Here is a 20,636-nt window from a genome sequence, read left to right on the forward strand (position 1 = left end):
ACAGCAGACAATTCCTCATAATGCTTTTAAGTACTCAGGGTAAGATACTGCATTGATTTTTTCCTATCTTTTTGTTGTAGAGTGCTGGCATCTTATCAGAGCTTAGCATCCAAAAATGAATGATACTTTGGAGCCCCAGACATAGCCCAGACCATCTCTGGGAGACAAGCAGGCAGGCAATCAGAAAGCAGCATGCTGAAAATACACTTCTGTACTGCTCATGGAAGCACAGGTATTTTTACCTGTCTGATGCAATTCATCAAGTCTGCCTATAAGAGCTCTAGGCAGCTGATGGAAGAGAAGAACGTTCACACGGGAGATTTGTTCATGCATCTGCAGGAGACACCTGCAGATCCCACTAGCACTGTCACAAAGTACAACAGATATGTGGACAGGTCTGGCAACCTGCAACCTACCTCACAGCACAGAGGGAGGTACCAAAACTGGACATGGTCTGTATGAGCTTGCAAAGATATGTCAAAGGTCTGCCACACAATATAACAAACAGGACGTCTCAGAGAGGTCTCAGGTAGGATAATACCGAGAACAATCTTGGTGCAAAGTGAGCAATCATCACATCTCCCATGCACTACAAAGGCAACAAGTAGCAGCCATGGACATCAGTAAAAGAAATGTAAAGCTGATATCCAATGGATCAGTACAGTTTTGCATCTAATGGCCACTGAAGAAATGAACAGTTATGAGGCAAGGCTTAAGGAAGGAAAACCTTAAAAAACAAAAAAGGGCAAAACAAGGTGGTGCAGTAACTGCAAGACAATATCTAAAGGCCAATGATTACCTCACTTTTAGAACAGTTGGGGGTTTTTTGTTGGTATGTGGTTTGTTTTTTTGGGGAGAGCGTTGTTGGGGTTTTTTTAATGAGATGCATTTTTGAATCACAAATTAGAAAAAAACTCTTGAGGCAATGAAGTTTTTCAGTTTCCATCCATTTCTGACTAGACGCACTGTGGGTTGGTGCCGCCCTTCACATGAGTCATGCTGTAGATGTGTAAGAGATGAAAAGAGCCAATGAACATGGCTGCTAAGTGAATGTTTACTGCTACTCAATAGGTATTGTCCCTTAGCAATGTCAGAGCACATGCAAGTATTGTTAATGTCAAAGACAAAAAGTAGCACTGGATACAGATACGTTGCTATCAGTTTTTCTAATGGATGACTGGATGCAATCAGAAGTCCAACTGGCAATCTGAATATGAAGACTTTATCGTTTCTAGGCTAAACAATCCTGGTTCACTCAGTCTTTCCTCTTTCCTCATACTCTAATCACACCAGCTCTCTCCTTTTAACTCTGTCCAAGGACCGCATTTCCTCCGAGGTACTGTGCCCAACACTGGGTACTCCAACAAATCCTTCCTCGAATTTTGTTACCATAATCAATCAGGAAGCACACAACCTCCAGTAATTACCATTCATTCAGAAGTCACAGGGAGGACTATAATAAAAAATACACAATCCAAAACAAAACCAAAACAGGCATAATTGTTAGCTTTAGTACTGGACTTGCATTAAGCCCTGCCTCAATTTCTTGAAGACACCTAGAGAAGCTACGTTCCCTTCAGGCTCTTTGAAAACCCAGCACTAGATATTAATTTAAGAATTCTGACAAGTTCACAGTACTTTAAATGATTTTTTTTTTCTCCCCTGAAATACACGCGGTAATTAAAAATACCGATTTCCAGTATGACCTATAATCAGAAATTCAGATGTGCAGACTCTGACAACACATGCATGCTGTGACAGCTCAGGTATCGGCACATGCTGGGCCAGTGGACAGAAGTGATCTCGAAAGGCCAGCATCCCACTTCACACAATTTGGATGGGAATGTTTTGCTTAAACAATAAGCCATTACAAGTTTGAAAGAAAACCGGTAAATGGTTTTGCTACATAGTTTCCAGTTTACACAATTTTGAAATACTTCTCTTTTTTAAATTTAGTCTAACTGATCTGAAATTAATTATTATAAAAATAAGGATGCCCAAAAAGTAGAAACGCAATTCTTCAGGGGCTGCAAAATACACTTAATTTTAGCTTAGTGCCAGACTGCTGCTTTTAGCCATTTAAAAGAGAAAACAAAAGTAGGGACCAAATCACTTTTCCATACAATCCTTATTACCATGTTTAGGTCACTGCAATAAATTATAGTACTTGCACTGAGATTTACTATCTAAAATTTTCAATCCAGCTTCAGCCTGGATTAAAGATATGCAAGGAATTAAGGAAGAATGAGAACACATGAGCTTTCCAAGACACTATGTGTAGCCCATCTAAACAAGGATTTGATTAGCAAGGTCTAGCTATGATGTCAGCACTGTGATCCACAAATACTTTCAAAGGGTTAACTACACATATTACAGCTAGTTTCACATATCAGCTACTCTGTGTTTTGGGGGGGTTATTCTGCTTATGCTGGTATTTATGAGATTGCTGCTGTTGAAATAAATTGAAATGGGGCCTTAATCCTTGATTGTTGAAAGACACAAAGGGAACCTCTATTAAGCAAAGAAACACATACAATACACCGATCTTCTGAACTTCCAATACATACTTTTGTTCTAGTTTACCATTGTTGTTTAACTATTAAACAATGAAAATTAAATCAATTTTCTCCATTTGAAATTGTGATATCTCTGGTCATTGAAACACTACAATAAGATGACAGGCAACCAACAACATATTAGTTGATCTACAACTTCCTCTTGATTGCGAAGGCTTATTATAAATAACACGTAGACACTATTCCTTCCTGCCCCAGGCTTAAGGCATGCTTTTTTTTATTATTTTTTAAAACGGTATCTAGACAGCTAAAGAATGCAGCTACCATTAAAGGAATCTTCAATGACATCAGCATGCTTCAGTTAATAGAACTAGCTGGCTAATTCTTGCCAGTACTTATGCCTATATTTAGATTTATTTGATAGTTGCAGTAAAATTAATGAGTTAACACATATTGAGAGTGTTTCTAGGATTCGGACCCAGCTACTGAGGAGAAACAGAACCCCTTGACCAAATGCCTTTTCCTGTTAGCCTGGCCACATCTCAAAACTTTTTGTGATTTAAATAATTTACACTCAGCCAGTCAAACTGTTCCTGTACCCTACATACAAACTCTTTCGCAAGCATTTCAATGGGAAATTAAAGCACACTACTACTGTCTCTGACAGCAGCATGTATTTCAGAATAAGTACAGTGCAAAACTGAAAAATCACCATGGAAGATAATCACACTCATTTACTAATGTAACCGAGAACTCTATACAGTCTCTTTTTTTTTTTAAGCATGATGAATTTGCAAAAATTAAGATTCATATGATCACTTCACCTCACTTTAATTACACTCCCAAGAGAATACCACATGCATAACCAGTGCCAGCTATACTCCCTGATTCACAGTTTAAACACTTCTGTAAGCTCATCTCTATTTCTGTGAGAGAAGAGGAAAGCCCGCATTACAGACGGTAAAATTATATGATGCAGGGAAGGTGACAAATCTAGGTTTATCAACCCTTGAATTATGCTGAACGGTTTTTAACTTGAACTCCTTTTGGAACGCTGCCAAGGATCTAGTATCAAGGGATACTTTAGAGCAACATACTCTGCATGCAAAAGTGCCAGGAGAATATGTTAGGGAAATTAAACCATTCTGTTCCACTATTCAGCACTCATGGAAGCCTGAGCAGAGGCTGGTAATTAGCTAATTTGCATGGACTCTGTGCAGAACAGTATTTAAAAGAATTCCAGCAGTATAATCTTTAAGGGGCAAGACAGCCTGGCCCGACTGGCTAGCTAGCTTGCATATCTTGTCACCCCTCTGTCTGAGGCAAGACAAGCCATTTTTAGCTGTACAAGAATGGGTGGGTAGATTTCTGAAAATGGCTATATCTGCAGTTTTACAGTTAAATATGTAATTTCCTGAAAGAGTCTAATCAGACTCCCATTTCAGTGGATTGCAAAAGTTGGATCAAGACAAGCAATGAATCCAACCCTCATTCCAGTTCCCCTGTAGGAAAACAGGTGGTGTTCTTCGGTTTATCCCACTATCTTTGTGATTGTGACCAGGAAGAGCACCACGGCAGTCAAAGCTGAACTCAGGAGGAACACTGCTTTAGGTGCTATAGAGCAGCACGCAGGCTCTCTGGATGCTGTGAAAGCCCTTGGAGATAACGCAGACTTCTCCGTTTACCTATTAAGGAACACTAACCCCTAGCCCAGTAATTCAGAATTATCAGGTACCAAGTACTGCTTGTTCATAACAACCTCATTTTCAGGGACTATTTACATTCCAACAGCAAACAGCATCTCCTGCAGGCAGAGCTGGAAGAAAGCCATCACCAGTGCATCCGCAGAGCTGTGCCTCAGCAGCAGAGCTTCTGGCTTGCACTGCTGGTGACCAAGCCTCACAACAAATTAGAGGCCTGGTAAAATCTGATCCTCACTTCTCTGTTACTCCTCAACGCAGTGCAAGTCTCCCAGATAGTGTTTTAACTACAAAGTCCTGGACACTGTTGGGGTTTGGTAGGCACTGTGCTGACCCACCTCACAGCAGATCTGCCCCCCAAAGGTTTTGCATTCAAATGGATAGTGCATTTTAACACCCCTCCTCCACTTTTCCCGCTACCACCACTTCGCTCAACTTTGCTAACTTAGCCATCAACTGGAAAAGAAGAAAGTGACCCTGCAATCTGAAGAACCTCTTACAGCTTGTTGCTTAGACATTTTCTTTTAAAAGAAATGGGAGGCTGAAGCCAAAGCATTTCTTCAGTCAGTTTTCTTTGAGAATGAGTATTTTGGAATCATTTCCTACAGGTAGTAATTTATATCTCTACAGATTTTCAGATGTTGCAGGTAAGGGTTTTATTTTGAAATACCACAATGACTTTTCCTGTATACGATGTTTTATCTTCCCAAGCTCTAATTCTCCAGTTTTAGGCCATCTCCTTCCGAGGTTTGCAATGGTAAAATCATAAGCCAAGCATGAGACCTTAGCAACAACGGATCATATTTTACATAGCAAGGAGTACAGTTGTAACTGCACATACCTCTGTTTTTATACTACTAATGTTCTGCACATGGCTCTTCAATCACTATAGTACACTATCTATAAGCTCATCAATTCTGTATATGCAACCCGCATTTGAGAAGTCATACTCTTTCTGATGAGACAACTTTATATCCTGCTTAAGAAACACCATCCCGAAAGCTCTTTTCAAAGTTACACAAATATTACATCTAATCTACTATGCAAACATCTATTTTGGAATCTTGACAACAAGGAACTAACTTTTAATGCTTCCATAACATTTGCAAGTTGGAAAAAAAAGAAAGAAATGTTCTGCGTCAACAGGATCCTCCCTCTTCATGGAAATTAAATGCCAAAAATAAATATGGAATTCCCTCATGTGGCCCTGCTGTTTTCTTCACTGTTTTCCCATAGACTTCAAAAAAGAAGTCTACGCATGGATTTTAAAGAAATAAAACACATTGCAGAAGGAAACAAAAAAGTGTTATATAATTCTACCAGTTTTTAAGGTTTCAAATTATCTGCATGAGGTACACTGATAAAGCTAGTAGAGCACTTTAGGTGAGATGAAGTTTACAGATATTACCCAGCAAGTTTAACTGAAAATAGCTGAAGAGAACACAGACAAGCTTTGGACACAGAAGCCGTATTTTTAGGACTGAAACAGAAATAGCAAAGTTGAAGCTAAATGCAGGTTACATTTGAGCTTTTTTTGCCCTTGATCTGCTGATCTTTCTGACAAGATTGGCAGCCACAACTCACAGTCTCTAGGATGAAGAAGGCAATTCTCTAGAGCAACAATAACAGTGGCACAGAAGAATGTTCTGGCTTAACTGCTGGGACTCTTCTGTAAGTCACAATTCCAGCATGATGAAAACTAATTTTCCCTCATTATCACCAAACGCCACTAGGTAGGGCAGCTCTCCTATTCCCAAGCTCTGTATGTATAAAACCCTGGTGCCCTCTCTGCACCTTCCACACACACCCCAAAAAATCTCCCTCTTCTGCTTGTTCTCTCCTCTGTTCAGACATCCCCCAGCTCTTCCCAGACTCCCTGCTTTGCTGAATTGGTGAGCTACCCTGGTGTTATTCAAGCCACTTTGCCTCCTTTCCAAACTCTCATACCCATATCATTCCTTCTCCTTTAGCATCATACTTTCTTCATCCCTTGTCTCCTTTCTCTAAATACAAGTTGCTCATGTCCTTCAAATTCTGACTTCACCATTTATTCCAATTTCTGCCCCCTCCCCCCATCTTTGACTGTTTGTGAACCATTTAAAACTTGTTTATCAGGCAGGGAGGCTCCTCCACAGGCCATGCCTACCAAGATTCAGTTTAAATCCAGTTTGAATGCAGGTTCTTTGCAGCCCCAGGCAACCCTGCTTATACTGCAGTTCTACAGCAGTAATAGTTAATGTTTTCCTACCTCAATATTAGCACTAAGAGGATAAAGGGAGAAAGGGAGAGGCTGTAAGATGCTCACTGATTCAAAATCTTTGGAGAATTTAGGCATAGAACTCCAAGTATACAAGGAAAAGTCTTTTGAAGTCTAAAACTTTGTCAAACTTGGATGATTTTCTATGCAGAATGGACATCTCTGACTTGATACCACTTTGACCACCTTATGGAGTACAAACTGTAAGAGACAGAGACCATTCATTCTGCATGTTTAGAGCACCTTCAAGGCTCTTAATATGGAACAAATTCTAAAAAGTAACTTTTTTACTAACTTCAGGGGTTTTTTTCTCCATGAAGAAGCAAAACACCCATTTCTATAAACTGAAGAACATCCAGACACATCAGGGATTTTTATGCTACTACATCAAAACACAAATCAAACAATACTGAATTAAAAATGCTTCTTTCTTAAGAGTATGTAAAGAGCTGGTAACTTTTTACTTTTCGGTATTTTTCGTGATGTAGGCAATATGAAAGTGTTAGTCTAAAGTGAATTACTTGATCCTAAAAATGAAAACTCCTGCAGCAAATAAACAGTATTATGGTGGCATAGCAAAGTTGATTAAAAAAACCTCAGAGTATCAGATATCAACTTTCAGGGCCCTGTTCTAAAATGATGGGATGGCTGAAGAGCGTGGGAAAAATGTTTGCGTGTTGGCTGCACCTGCAAAACTCTGCATGCAGACGTTCATGCTGAGGGTAAACAAGTAGTCAGCCATACAGCTATTTGCAGAGTGTGCACTTACAAACATCCACTTCTACGTATAAATGCTGGACTTGAACATTCATGCCTCTGGAGTGAAAAACTGAAATTGTGAGCCTCATACTGCAGGCTGTCCATGCGAGACATCCAAAACTCGAAGTCCCAGCTCTCATTCCTACACGATTATACTCCCTCCTTATTCCTGCCAACCAAGGTCTGACATGGCTACAGTTTAAGGCAGATGATCTAATGTTACTTTTTAGTTTGTACTTCATGCATCTACCTTTCCAGTGTCAGTTTTGTGAGGTTACTCTGCAAAATAAACTCCCTCGTCCTTCTTGGGAGAAAGGGAAAGCAGTTTTTAAAAGCAACAAGCAGCAGCATTGAAGGATTTGCTAAATGTGGCCTAAGCAGAGGGTTCCCCCCCCCGCTTTTCTTCTTTTTCTCTCCAAGATCAGTTGTTCCCAAGAGGCATAGTGCCTCCCACTACCACTAGCAAGCAATCCACCAATAGAGGTGTGGAGGTCAGCACCTACTAAAGGCACTGTCATTGCCAAAGCTGCTAGTGCAATGGGCAAAGAGAAGAGAAAAAGTAGACAGGTCAGGAGAAGATAAGGAGGTGGACACAGACATCTGTGTGGGGTTTTTTTGTTGGGTTTTGTTTCGGTTTTTGTTTTGTTGTTGGTTGGTTGGTTTTGTTGGGGTTTTTTTAACAGCAAAATATTAAAAAAACCCCCAGCAATATTAAAAAAGATGCTATGCTCTGCATAGCGATTCCTATCTCTGTATATGTCAGGCCATTACTTCATATTTGGTTAAGTAAACTTTGGTCAAGTAAACTCAGCATACCAAAACATTGCCAAACATGGTATGCTAGTAACAGAACCGAGTCAAAAGGCATTGTTTGAAGGGAGAAATTTAGATGGATGGGTGGATACTTGCATATAAAAGTCAATCAGTTATGTAACCATCTGCATGACTCAGTAGATGTGAAAAATTACTCTCCTGAAGGAATATGCTTAAAAACATATGGAACAATATTCCTTCTCCATAACTTTCCTCTATTCTGCACTTCTGTCCATTTAACAAACACAAAGGTGCTTCAATATTTATGGATTACAGAATGTTTCATTAAACCTTAATCTCTCACAGAAAATAACAAGACTGCAGCCTGTAGCTGTTTCACCCAGGCTTCATTTCCCACACTGAGATAACTTCAGCTATCCAAGTATGTAAATCGCTAACCCGCTAAATCCAGACCTGCAAAACGACTGTATTGCTTCATAGGACATAATCCCATAACAGATTTTCCCCCTTGTTTTAAGTCAAGTAATAGACAAAAGCTTCAGCCCTCCAGGTAATGGTCAGAACTTATAACTGCATTACTGTAACACAGTCATATAGCGTATGTTCATATTACACATACAGGGACCAATTTTCGAAACGGCTCAATATTTAAGACTTCAAAAGAATTTCACTCCTTTTTAGGCTCGTGAGTGAAGTGTGTGAATTTTCAAGTGCTCAGCACTCAGTGAGAACAAACAGTCCTGCTCGTATCACTTGTACAACAATTGGCCATTTCTCAGAGGACATTATCAAAAGCTGTTCCAGCTTTGTTCTTTTCAACAGCATTGCTGCCTAATGGCACCAAACATTTCCTGCAAAATAAAGATAGGCTTACTTAGCTGTTCAAAATAATCAATTTGAAAAACTGGGGCAGAGAACATGTGGAATGTATTAACTTGGCCTGATTTTCAGGAGCAACTGTCAGTTGATCTGTATGAGAGTAAGCCATTCTCTCACTGTGTAAGCTTTGCATTTCAGGAATTTAGAAACTGGCCTGGGGGAAAAATAATTCCTTTTCTGCTGAACTCAGACATAAAAGGATCTGAGCTCAGAGGTGCTTTGCCACTTTGCTTTATAAAAAATAAATTCTCTAAAATATGAGTAAATTTTGATAATTTGTGTAAATCATAAAAGCTAGTTTACATAGTCTGGTGCTTCCCTCTACAGAAAACATACTTGTTTCTTAACAGTAATTGTAACAAGAGCCAAGAATGGTGACTGAAGCATAGTAGATGCTCCAGAAAAGACTGTTCTCTGTTTAATAACCTTCTGAGAAAAAAGCAGAGACTTGACACTGTTTACCATCATTACTGTTGTTCTGACTATTGTTCAGTGCGTATGCGTGTATGCACGAGCACCTTCCCATAGGCAGTGTTACAGAAGCAGCAAGTGGCTTAGAAATCCAACTGAATTCAACTTCAGCATAAAATCTTAAAGACTTTTTTCCCCCATTTTCTGTTCAAACCTGAAAAATTGGCCAAATTTAAGTACTGCTTCTGGACTTTTATTTTAGTAAACTTAACTTTACAAGAATCCCTCGGTGCATAGCAAGACCACAGTCGTGGAACTGAAAAAACCCTAGGTAATAACAGGGAACCAGCACTGCTTGCAGAGCCTGCTTCACATTCAGGAATTGCTAAAGAGCTACAAAAGTTCAGTGGGATTGAGGCAGCTTCAGATCTCCTAATCCCTCCCTCTGCAAAAACCCCTTGCAAAAATGCTACACCCTCACTATGGTTCTAAACACTTGCTCAGAAATCGCTCCACAGTGGAGTGGCATTTTAATCTTTGTAAAACTGCAAGAAATGGTAACAGTTCCAATTCAGCTTCAAATTATGCCTCTGTTAAACTTTTATGTTTTCTCATTTTGCCACTTCTCACCTCTCTTACGCCTACTATCTTTCGTGGCAGCTCCTAAATTTCAGAAAACTCAGCAGAGCTGTAACTTACTTTAATTTTGATACTCATGCATTGGAAATACACTCACAGGGAAACCTGGGCATCACCCTTAAGACAAGGCAATTCAGTGCCAACAGAGAATGCCAGAACCTTTAATAAGGTAATATAAGAATACACAAAATATACAAGTAAAGAGAACAGCAATCAAAGCTAAAACAGATGGTACTGAAATCATCACAGCACCAAGGTAAACTGCAGGAAAACCACCACTCTGCAAAAGCATTACTTCAGCTCATGTTCAGCACAAATCAAATTGCAATTCACTGAGAAAATGTGCTTCACTATTCTATGAGTCTACAAAAATGCAAAGACTTCACTTCTCCACTATAACATTATAGCCTTGTTTTCCAGCAAACTGCACTCAGATGTTGCTCCTCTGACATCATTAATCTCCATGGAAACTTCAGAATGACTGTTGGCCCAAAATAGGTTCTGTCATCCCAGATCAACTCAAAAGTAGTCCAGCAAAAGATCTTATATCTCATATTGTTTGGCTGTACGTTTTTACCAGTGAGCACAGCTGAAGAGTCCCAATTCCTGCGGCCGCTATGAAACAGAGCTTTCATTCCTAACAATCAGAACATACATAAGGTGAACTATTTTTCTAGTTGAGGCTAAGATACAGAGATTCAAAGATCACGTACTTCTAGAGTAAGATGTAGACTTGAAAAAAACCCCAAAAAATGTGTCTGTATTGAATGTCAGAAAATTAAAGTTAGGAGACCAGACTCCTAGAAATCCATATATATCTGCACAGTACTATCCCCTTACAAGAAGGGAACAGGGCAAAGCAAAGACTCCTTTCTAAAGGTATTTATTAAAATTTATTTTTGGGAGTCATTAGGGAAATGCTTGTTTTAAGTGGAGTGCAACCAGATGGAGTGTGTTGGGGTTTTTCTTCCTCCTTCTCCATACCAATGCAGCCACTCCCTGTGAGTAATGTCCCCAGCACAAGGTGAAGACAGTTACTCAGAGATGTTTTACCTAGCAAACAGGTCATCTGCAAATGAGTTTTGTACCAAGTTAAACTGACATACTGAGACATAGACATATACTAAATATCAGGAAAGCTGTTTTCTTGGCAAAAAGCCACGTACACAAATTGTTTCTACAAGGGAAATATACTGCCTGGGTGTATACAAATGCATAATATGTTATACATATACATAAATAATTAGACATCTCATAGACCAAAAGTGTCACGCTGCACTAAAACTTGCTTTCTTGAATGTAATTCAGTCATTTTTGTGAATTTCCAGGGATAATTAACATAAATTGCCATATAAGTTTTTCTGAGACGTGCAACAAAAAAAAAAGGCAACAACAGACAGGCAAAAGAAAACAAGGGAAAAAATTAAGAGACTACATAAGGATTTGTACTCAATTTTCAGCAGTCCTAAAAGGAGTTACCTCCACTTACAGGTGCAAGTACTCAGACATTTCCAGGAAAAAAAAAAAAGAAAAAACCCCAAACAACTACCTTACTTCCTTAGGTCTGACCTTCCCAACTTTAATTCTTACAACTCATTCCCTGATCACAGTTTATTTCTGTTCTGGGCAGAAAACTTCTTTTATAGTGTATTTGACCACTTTCAAACCCAAGGACGACCTGGAGCACTCTATATGGCGGGGTTTTTTTTAGACACTACGGTAAAACAGAAATACCTTAACACCAGGTTGTTAACAGGCTCACTAACTCGAGTAACACTGCTGATTGCTAATAACATCCAAGGTACACTGTCAAATCTGGGGTTTTTTTGTTTGATTGCTTGTTTTATCTCAGCAGCACGTTGATGTGCACTATGCAGAACTGCCTGAACTTTGTAGATGACTTACTGATATCTTTAACATCTATGTTGAATTTACGAGTTCATTTGTTAATGAGTAAGCTGCTAAGTGAAATACTAGAGACCCACGGTGTCTGTGTAGAGAATTCCACATCAATTCATAAGGGGATGCAAACATGCCCTTGAATGGGAGCTTTGCTGTATTTTATAGGAAACCAATCTGAGAGATCGCAGGCCCTGACCTTCAATAGCAGGATATAGTCTTTGCTAGCACTGGTCTCTGGACATGTCTCAGTTAATCCTCAACAAGCCCTCCGCATGCTTCATAAATGTCAGGCCTTTGGCATACCTACTCTTTTATGAGGGAAAGGGCAAAGAGGATGGGAGGTAGACATCTGATGAATCAGATGCTGGACTGGGACCTTCAGCCAGTAACTCAGGTGTTCAAAGCCACACACTCTTTAGTTTTGTCCCTTCCCCAACCAACAAGCAGAAATAACAAGGCAGCTCCATGGTGGCATCCTTATTAGTGAAGTGCTGGGGAGAAAGGAGTGAATTTATCAAAACCTAAAGACTGAATGACGCCAGTTTTACAAGCGCACATCTTCAGGGGGCACAGCAAGCTCTCACCTTTTTCTCACTATGGAGGAACTAAACACACTCCTCTGTCTTTATGCTCACTACTGATTACAGGGATGGAGTCAAAAGGATGGCAACAAACAAAGCCTGTCTAATATGAGAAGAGAGGAAAGCGAATACTAGACAGCAATGTCTTTTACTCCCTCTGGGAGTTCCTTGTAGTTTGGTGTACGCTGTGCCTTACACTTGCTAACAATGTCATGTCACCTGTGCTGTTTTGATTTTTGCCTGGAAAAGAAGAGAAGCAACAAAACACTGGATTTTAACTCTTAAAGAAGCATCCTTCCAATAACACAATGATCATACAAGGCTTGATCAAAGATTCTACCACCAATGGTGGCCATGAGGTGATACTTAGGGGAGCATACCTGATCAGACCAAGCATGTAACTACACTTTTCTCAATTTGCAGTTTGGTGCTCAAGAACTTTGAGCTCTAAGCAGTATTTTTGTGTAAATGCTTTTCTTGATGAGTTTTCCTTTCATGAGTTTGTACAATCAACTTATTTAATTCATAAGAACAAGTTCTTAACAACACGAAACCAAGCTAATGGATATATAACCTAATCTACTCTGACTAAAATTCCACCCTTGGAACCCAGGCACAGATGTCCAAGGAGAGACAGCAGTGGGATTGCTGCCTACGCCTATCTCTCTATCTTTTCCTCCAGGCTCCCTTCATTTTTATGATGGCCTCAGAACTATGGAATCGCAGTGCAACATGAGAATACAAAACCTTTCAACCAGAAAAATGACTCAGTAAATTAGATTAGAACTAGAGCAATAAAATTGCTGCTTGTGTTTTTCTTCCCCCTAATTCTGCAAGTCTGGCCCACCTTCCTTTTCTCTGGCTCCTACCTCTGAGAGTAAGAAGTTATGAAGCCTTAATAACCCTGCTGCTAGCATGAAGGAGAAATTGCTTGGTTCCTTCTCCCAAAGAGGCTTTTATGAAACATTTAGACTTCACCAGCTCAGCAAACAAAACAAAACACTGCCTGTAGCAGAGAACATCAAGGTATGACATACTTGAAAAACAGAAGGAAAGGGCAAGTAATTTTTTTTTGTAGCAAATGATGTTAAATTTCACAAAGGGGGTACTCAAGTTTTTGTAACAAACAACACATCCTGGTTGCTTTTGTTGCTCATCCTCACCACAATAAAATGTCTCATTCTGGTCTTATAACAATTAACTGTGACAAACAGAAGCAGCAGGGGGAAAAAAAGAAAAGAAAAAATCCACAAAAGACGACCAAACTTCCAAGCATTTATGAAAGAGATTGAGGACCAAAAGAGGTAACATCTGACAGAAAAGTGACATACGGATCCTTGCGAGGCAAAAACTCTGGCTGTATCAGCAGCCTGACATTGCTAGGCAACTCACACTGAAGCACTAAGGGTATATCACAACAAGGAGTTTAATTGCTGTAAAGTCACTATGTCATTTTATTATACAAGAAGCACCAGAAACAACAACAGCTGAAGTGTTTTAAACTCTGTATTTTTTAAAAATTGCTTACTGAATATGAGCTCTCATTCCCAGTATTTCCAGCAAGCTGCCATGCTAAAGAGATGTCATCCACTGTGCAACCTTGTGTACTTCACTAAAATAAAGTTCTCTAATACCTGTTCTTTCAAGGATCTCATGTGCAGGTTTTTACTTTCAGGATTGCTGCAAAAAACCCATTTCACTCCCAAGAAAGGTTCAAACAGGCTTTAAAGATACACAAAATATTCCAAGCCAGCAAGGCCATCCTAAGGCTTAATTACAGAATACAGACGCAGTTGATGATGAGCCTTCATAGGTCACAGAATCTCGTTAGAGGTTTAGCACTGGACTCCAATGATGAAGTTTCTTTTAGTTTTAAATAAATACTTACTTATACTTCTTAAAGAGCACTTTAAATTAAAAGTAAGTCCAAATGTAACCTGATCGCTTTTGGTATTTTGAAGTTTAAATAACTGGTGTCACGTTTTCATTTAGGATATACAAACACACACATATGCATCCATATGCACCAAACCACCACTGCTGTTCAGTAACAATACAAATGCTTTCTGAACTCCAGGACAGCCTAGATACTGTTGTTCAACCATAGCAAAATACTTCATTGTCCACTTGATTTCTGAACAGCATATATTTGCTTTGGCCCCGTATGAATGCCAGAAAAGACTTCTGTTGCTGTTTGTCAGTTGCCACGCTATTGTCAACTATTTCAACCCTTGCGAATATAACCACCACCCACAATTTCTCAAGTTGGTATTAGTAAGCTCTGCCTTGCACTATTTCCAGGAAAACAGTAACATTTTTCAACTGTTCCAGTCACTGATTTAAGCTTTAAGAGTAGCAAACAGATTCAGTTTAGGCATTATTGGGGACACTTGAATCACATGCAATGACAAAGGGGAAAACCAAAATAGAGCAATACTCTGATATATCCATGGAGAATATGGAGCTGGGAGTACAAGATGAGAGAATGCTGAGTTGTTTGACATGGAGCTGAACCTATTTTATGGGTGAAAAAGGCAATTTCAGGCAATGCCTGTACCAGGTATTACTCCCTTTTCCCTCACTGCTGGATATGTGTAGACTTTTCTGCACAGTACTGATTGCAGAGAAAAAGATTGAAACATTCTCCATTGCCCACTATGAGATTCACTTGGTTGATCCAGAGACCCTGGTGACACTAGTCTAGCAGAGGAGAGCATTTAAGCAGACTGGCCACTCTGTAGCGACTGTTACGCAGTTTACCACTGAACCTCATCCTAATTTCTGTAGGAGGATTTAATAGATTAGAGACCACAGCAATGAGCTCCCATAACACACAGATATGCATTAAGGAGCAAGACATTCAGGTGCACCACATGGAATTGTCATGGGGAATGGCTACTTTCCTTTGGGGTTGAAATCTTGGATTTTCTGGATGAAAGCAAGTACTTCTAAATGTAGGCCACTGATCCAATATTTCTTATTAGTCTACAGGCTTTACACCTCAGCAGTTTCATCTGTTGCCAGCGTTGCATGATGCTCATCCATGGCAACAGATTTCAAAATTCAATCATGAAGATGTCTCCCTTTTCGTGAAAGCAAGAACTAGATGGAACATTTGGCTGATCTTTTTGCTGGCTTGGTTTTGTCGTGACAATTACTGAAGTTAGTATGAACCTACTAAGAGCTAGGCAAGTGCAAAAGCTACATTACAGTTTTGTTAAGCTGCAATTTGGGAGTGCTTCTGGAATCCCAATAGCTCCTTAGGCAGCCCTGCTGTACTGAAGTGTGTTTCTACCTGCTACTTCACGAAGTTCCTCTTCACAAGCTGGTCATCTACATGTCATGACCCCCGACTATTCCCTCACAAACTGAGCAGGTTCTCATTGTGGAAATAATGCTACTAATAGCTATCTCAGAATTTACCAGTCGTCGGTTTTCCAGTGGCAACAACCTGTGCCTCACATGCTACAGTTGCTCCCCACTGTTCTCCAAGCTGCCTCCTCAATTAATAAAGCTGTCTCTTTTGGGTCTTGGCTATCTTAAGCTATTGCATCAGGTTACAAAGACTTCAGTGACACTACCAGATCCCTGACCTTCCTTCCAACATCAGCGAGTTGTTCATATCTCTAACACATATGCTACTCCAGTAGCAATTACACCACAATACAAAAAAAAAAAAAAAAAAAGCACGTGTGTGTGTTTTCCTTTGGTCTTTAAGAACAATATTGGCTCCTGTGAGATTCACAGTCTGACATCTCCACAGAAACCAGTGAAAGATGGTGGCAGGCTAAGATTTAAAAATATTGTAAGCCAATACTTCTGTGAAACACGTAAGACCTAGAAATTACACACCAAAGTAACAGCCTCTTTGCTCTCTGATACTCTTAATCATTTTACTAATTACTGGATAATATATGTGAAGCCAAGTCATATACCTATATATATATACACACACACACACACAACTGATTCAGAGTCATACAATAGCAGATGGAAAGTTTAAACTGATACATTGAGAGAAGGAGAGAATCCATTAGCACCACATTTGCAAATTCTACTCAACTATAATTTCCAGTTTACGAGCAACTTACAAAGCAGTTCTGGACTGGATGGATAAACAGTGGTCTAATTAGACTGATGTGCAGGGAAACTCTTCCTTCTGTGAAGCAATAAAACAAGATGATCAGTATAAAACCTGCTGTTACCTGCTAGATTTCACTATTGGCAAACACATCCCTCCCACAGCCCACAAAAGTACAGTATCAAGACGAACACTTCAGAACAGGATTTGGTTACATCACTGTTAAATCTTTCACGGGAAATGTTTTGCTGTATAACCTTGCATAGAAAAGGGTAAGTCGTGGCTGGTAGTGTTGGAAGCTCTGGATGAAGCATGCCATTCCCCACTGCACCATGCCAGGACAGTTTTTAACATTCATAAAGCATCCTGCATGATTAATAATCATCACAAAGGAGCAGCTGAACAGTGCTGCCACATTTATATCTTCCCAGAATAAATGCTAGCTGATTTTAATTGTTTGTGTTTCATGTCTTCCTTAGATGAGCAACATAAAGTTGGGAAGATTTCACTTCAGGATGAATAACAGACAAGCACTAGTAACGCAGGACTAGTGCATAGGCATTACAAAATATGAAGGACAACAATCTTCCTGCACCTCCATTCCTAAGGTTTCTAAACATTCTGCCTGCAATGCAGCCAGGTTTCACCAACAAGTTATTGCAACTAAAACGTTTAGCAAGGGCATGTTAGTATCATCTGTATTTCCACACCACCTCAGAGCTCCAGTTATAGGCCACATGCTATTTTGTCTGGCATTGTACCAAAACAGAACCAAAGTTATTCTGTGTCCCAAACAGCTCATGGGAAAAGTTCCCAGAGATACACATAGCTAAACCAGAGGGGTATGAGGGGCCTTGGAAATAAGAAGATAATGCTTTCTACACGAAATTCTCAAAACAGTGAAAAAAAAAAGAGACTTTATATGAGGAACTGAAAGAGGACAACGAGGCAGCTAGGCAGCTTGTAAGATGTTATGGTGGCATCTTTTGCTGCAAGAGGCTGCAAAAATTAGACTATAAAGGTCTTGAGTTGAGAATGGAAAAAAACTAATAACAATGGCTTGGGTCCTCAACTGATCAGGGGTGAGAGTATGTTTCTTATTACTGAGAGAAGCAGAGCAGAGGTGACAGCCACTGGGAATCATGGTGAAGAGCCTTTAAAGTACAAAAGGGCAGTTGATGTTTGATGTGCAAGAAGCCAGGACAGGGAGAAGCAAACAGGGCAATGACACCATCAAAGGAACAGGCTAAAAACTGTGGAATCATTTCAAATTGTTATGAGTGAATTAAGACTGCATTTATCAAGGCAAGTTTGTTACAGTAATGTGATATAGTTAAGAATTTGGGGAAACAACTGATGTGTGCACAGATAAGAAGCTTTTTCCAACAGATGTTAAGCGTCTGGCATGCAATCCCCTCATGCAACAGTCTCCAGTCTGTGACCAGAAGAAATTGAGTAACACCTAAAATTGTCAGTCAGAGAAGTGTCACAGTGGTGCTCACATCACTTCAAGTAAATCAGGGGCAAGAGGGAAGTAGCAGAGAAATTTGGGGGTGATCAAGGAGGACAAAGGAGGTATCAAACAGCAAGAGTGCATGAGAGGTGAAAACAGCTTTTAGCTGTGTGTGTAAGTTTAAGAGAAAACTGAAGATGAAGACTGAATATGACCAAGTGCACCAACAGTAGATGGAGCTATGAGATAAGAGAAAAAACAAACCTTTAAAGGGACTAGTTAAAATAGCAATTCTGAAAATGAAGGCATAAACCCCTACCTTCACGTTAAATCATGAAACCCAATCCATAAGAGCTGAGTTTGATATGAGTGTGACAGCCATACCACGTTAGCAGAAGGAGCCGAAACGACCTGTCACTTCTTTTTCCTGCCCTTAGATAAGCAAACATCGCCCATGCCTAATGCAGGCTAAATCCCAGCCAGCTTGCTGTCAACCAAGTGCCAAGATCAGCCAAGCACTACGCAAACACAAACTCGACCTGATTTAACCACCATATTGAGGGGTTGTTCACATTCTTCACACTCCGCAGTCTACACTACATGCTAATACCATTTGAAATTTTTCAGAAGCACAGATGAGAATTTTGTACGATTTTCTGAGTTCTCTTAAAAATAAAGGAATTATTTATGAGAAGTCTGCTGATCTCTGGAAAGGAATAAGTAATACTGTGAGGTAAGGGCTAATGAATCAACAATATATAACTAGACCTGCAGAGAAACCTGCTATCACTATCACCATAAGAACGTCTATAAATGGACTTCAACACAGGCTCTACTTCATATCCAGATTCAAAACAAAGCTGGACAACTCTAGTAACTCCAGATGGAACTATGAATTTTACTTGAAACTTTTCTGTAAACAGGGAAAAAAAATCTAAATCCTGGTCCTGCATAAAACGGATTCCTGTATTAGGCAACATACAGTGAGTCTGTCAAGCATAAGAACAAGCTTTATTTGTCAGGGATCTAACAATCGTTCTTAGGACAGATTTTGATATCTGAATCTTCTGTGAATGTTCTCCGAAAGAAGCAAGTTCATGCTTACATGAAACTAAAGCACAAAAATGGAATTGCTTCTAGCCTTGTTCACTGAAGATCCCAGTAACACTCCTGTGAGAAGCAGCAACAAAAGGGAAAATTTATATTATCTTTAATCTCTATTTGCATGAGGAATTCCCAGCCCCCACCCCGCCCCAACTTTACAAGTAATCTCCAGTCAGCCTTTCAGCCTTTTTCAAGGAAAGAAGAACTGCAGCCACCACCACCACGAAGTTTTTTGGAGGACTGAACACGCAAATGATCAATCGGCATTATCAGAGCTATTTTTCAGAGACCTGGAGAAGAGCCTGTGTCCAAAAGCTGGTTTGCTGGTCTCATCGGTTAGCCTGATAAAAGATATCATCTGCTCTTACAAATCTTGCTTCTCTCAAGGTAAAAAAAAGAAACAAATATTTTATATATGAGCACCTGATTGGCAATATTTACTAACAATTCACAAGAGGTGGCACTGAGGCCAAACAATATCACATGGTGCTAATTGCAGTCTGGTCCTACTTAAACAAGCTATCAAATAGACTGTCAAATGGGAATTGTGTGCATAGCTACAGGATAATAAATTACAGTATATGATTAATTTTATCAACAATAACAGACTTGAAGTACAGGGTAAGTTTCAGTTTGTAATTACATAAAGGGGTCCACAATCACACAGCTGGCCTGCTGTACATCAAGCAACGTGTATCTCTTATTTTTGTGAAGCTGAGCTTTAAATCATGTTGTGTAATTTATAAATCACCACACTGAAACCTGCTGATTGTACTATGCATGCCAGTACTCAGCTAAGTAATTTCCAGATCCAGTGGAAAACACAAAACTGTTCTTGGGCCCTTCGGACTACTTAAATACATGCTAATTATTTGCTACTTAATAGTAATGTATAGCTGGATATAAATTACAAAATGGTAGGGCTGGTTAAGCCCTTTGTTATTTAAAACATTTTTACATGTTATCTTTTTTCAAATCAGCATCACAGCAAAGGCACAAATGGCTCTAACAATCTCATTCAACACACAAAATAAAACTGCCACTGCCAGACACCGTTCCTTGCTGCTACCAGCGTAGAGGCTGATAGCAGAGGGAATCCAACAGGACAGAATCCATCCTCACTTCAACCAGAGCATGGCTTGCTGCCTCAGCTACCCGTCACACTGACAGGCAGTAAATAAATCCCTTTTCACCATTGCTGTAACAGGGACAAGATAGACACAGACCCTTGCTTCACTTCTACCTGTCTACCTCTAACCTAAAGGTGAAGCAACAAAAAAAAAATCCATGATAAGCAAATGTACAGCTGCTGCTGAGATGTTCTGCATCCCACTGCAGAGCCTCTGCATCTCTCTATACTCCGTGAGCCTTTCTCCTGAAGGCTCGATCCACGAAGAGAGAACAATGAAGGGGTTAGAAACACAACTAACAACCTATTCAAATGTGAATGGCACTGCTAGTATACGACCAGGAAAAGTAACCCAAAAGGGAGGGAATAGCAAACAATTTCTATTTGTTTCTAAAAACTCAAACATTCAATTGCTGTAAGAGAACACAATAAAAAAAATGCAGGAATGTTT

The 20,636-nt window shown here is 39.7% G+C and overlaps 1 protein-coding gene across 4 annotated transcripts in view; it reads right to left on the reverse strand.

Moving 5' to 3' along the window:
• The window catches only part of PLCB4 (phospholipase C beta 4), a 206,113-nt gene that overhangs the window by 113,878 nt on the left and 71,599 nt on the right, over window positions 1-20,636 (reverse strand). For all 4 annotated transcript variants that reach the window (XM_054821819.1, XM_054821817.1, XM_054821818.1 and 1 more), the window contains exon 3: window positions 16,510-16,574. The gene's annotated coding sequence lies outside the window, so the exon portion shown is untranslated. The remainder of the gene's footprint in view (window positions 1-16,509; window positions 16,575-20,636) is intronic.

Source organism: Grus americana, chromosome 3 (genome assembly GCF_028858705.1).
Source record: "Grus americana isolate bGruAme1 chromosome 3, bGruAme1.mat, whole genome shotgun sequence".
In the NCBI taxonomy this organism is placed as follows: domain Eukaryota; kingdom Metazoa; phylum Chordata; class Aves; order Gruiformes; family Gruidae; genus Grus; species Grus americana.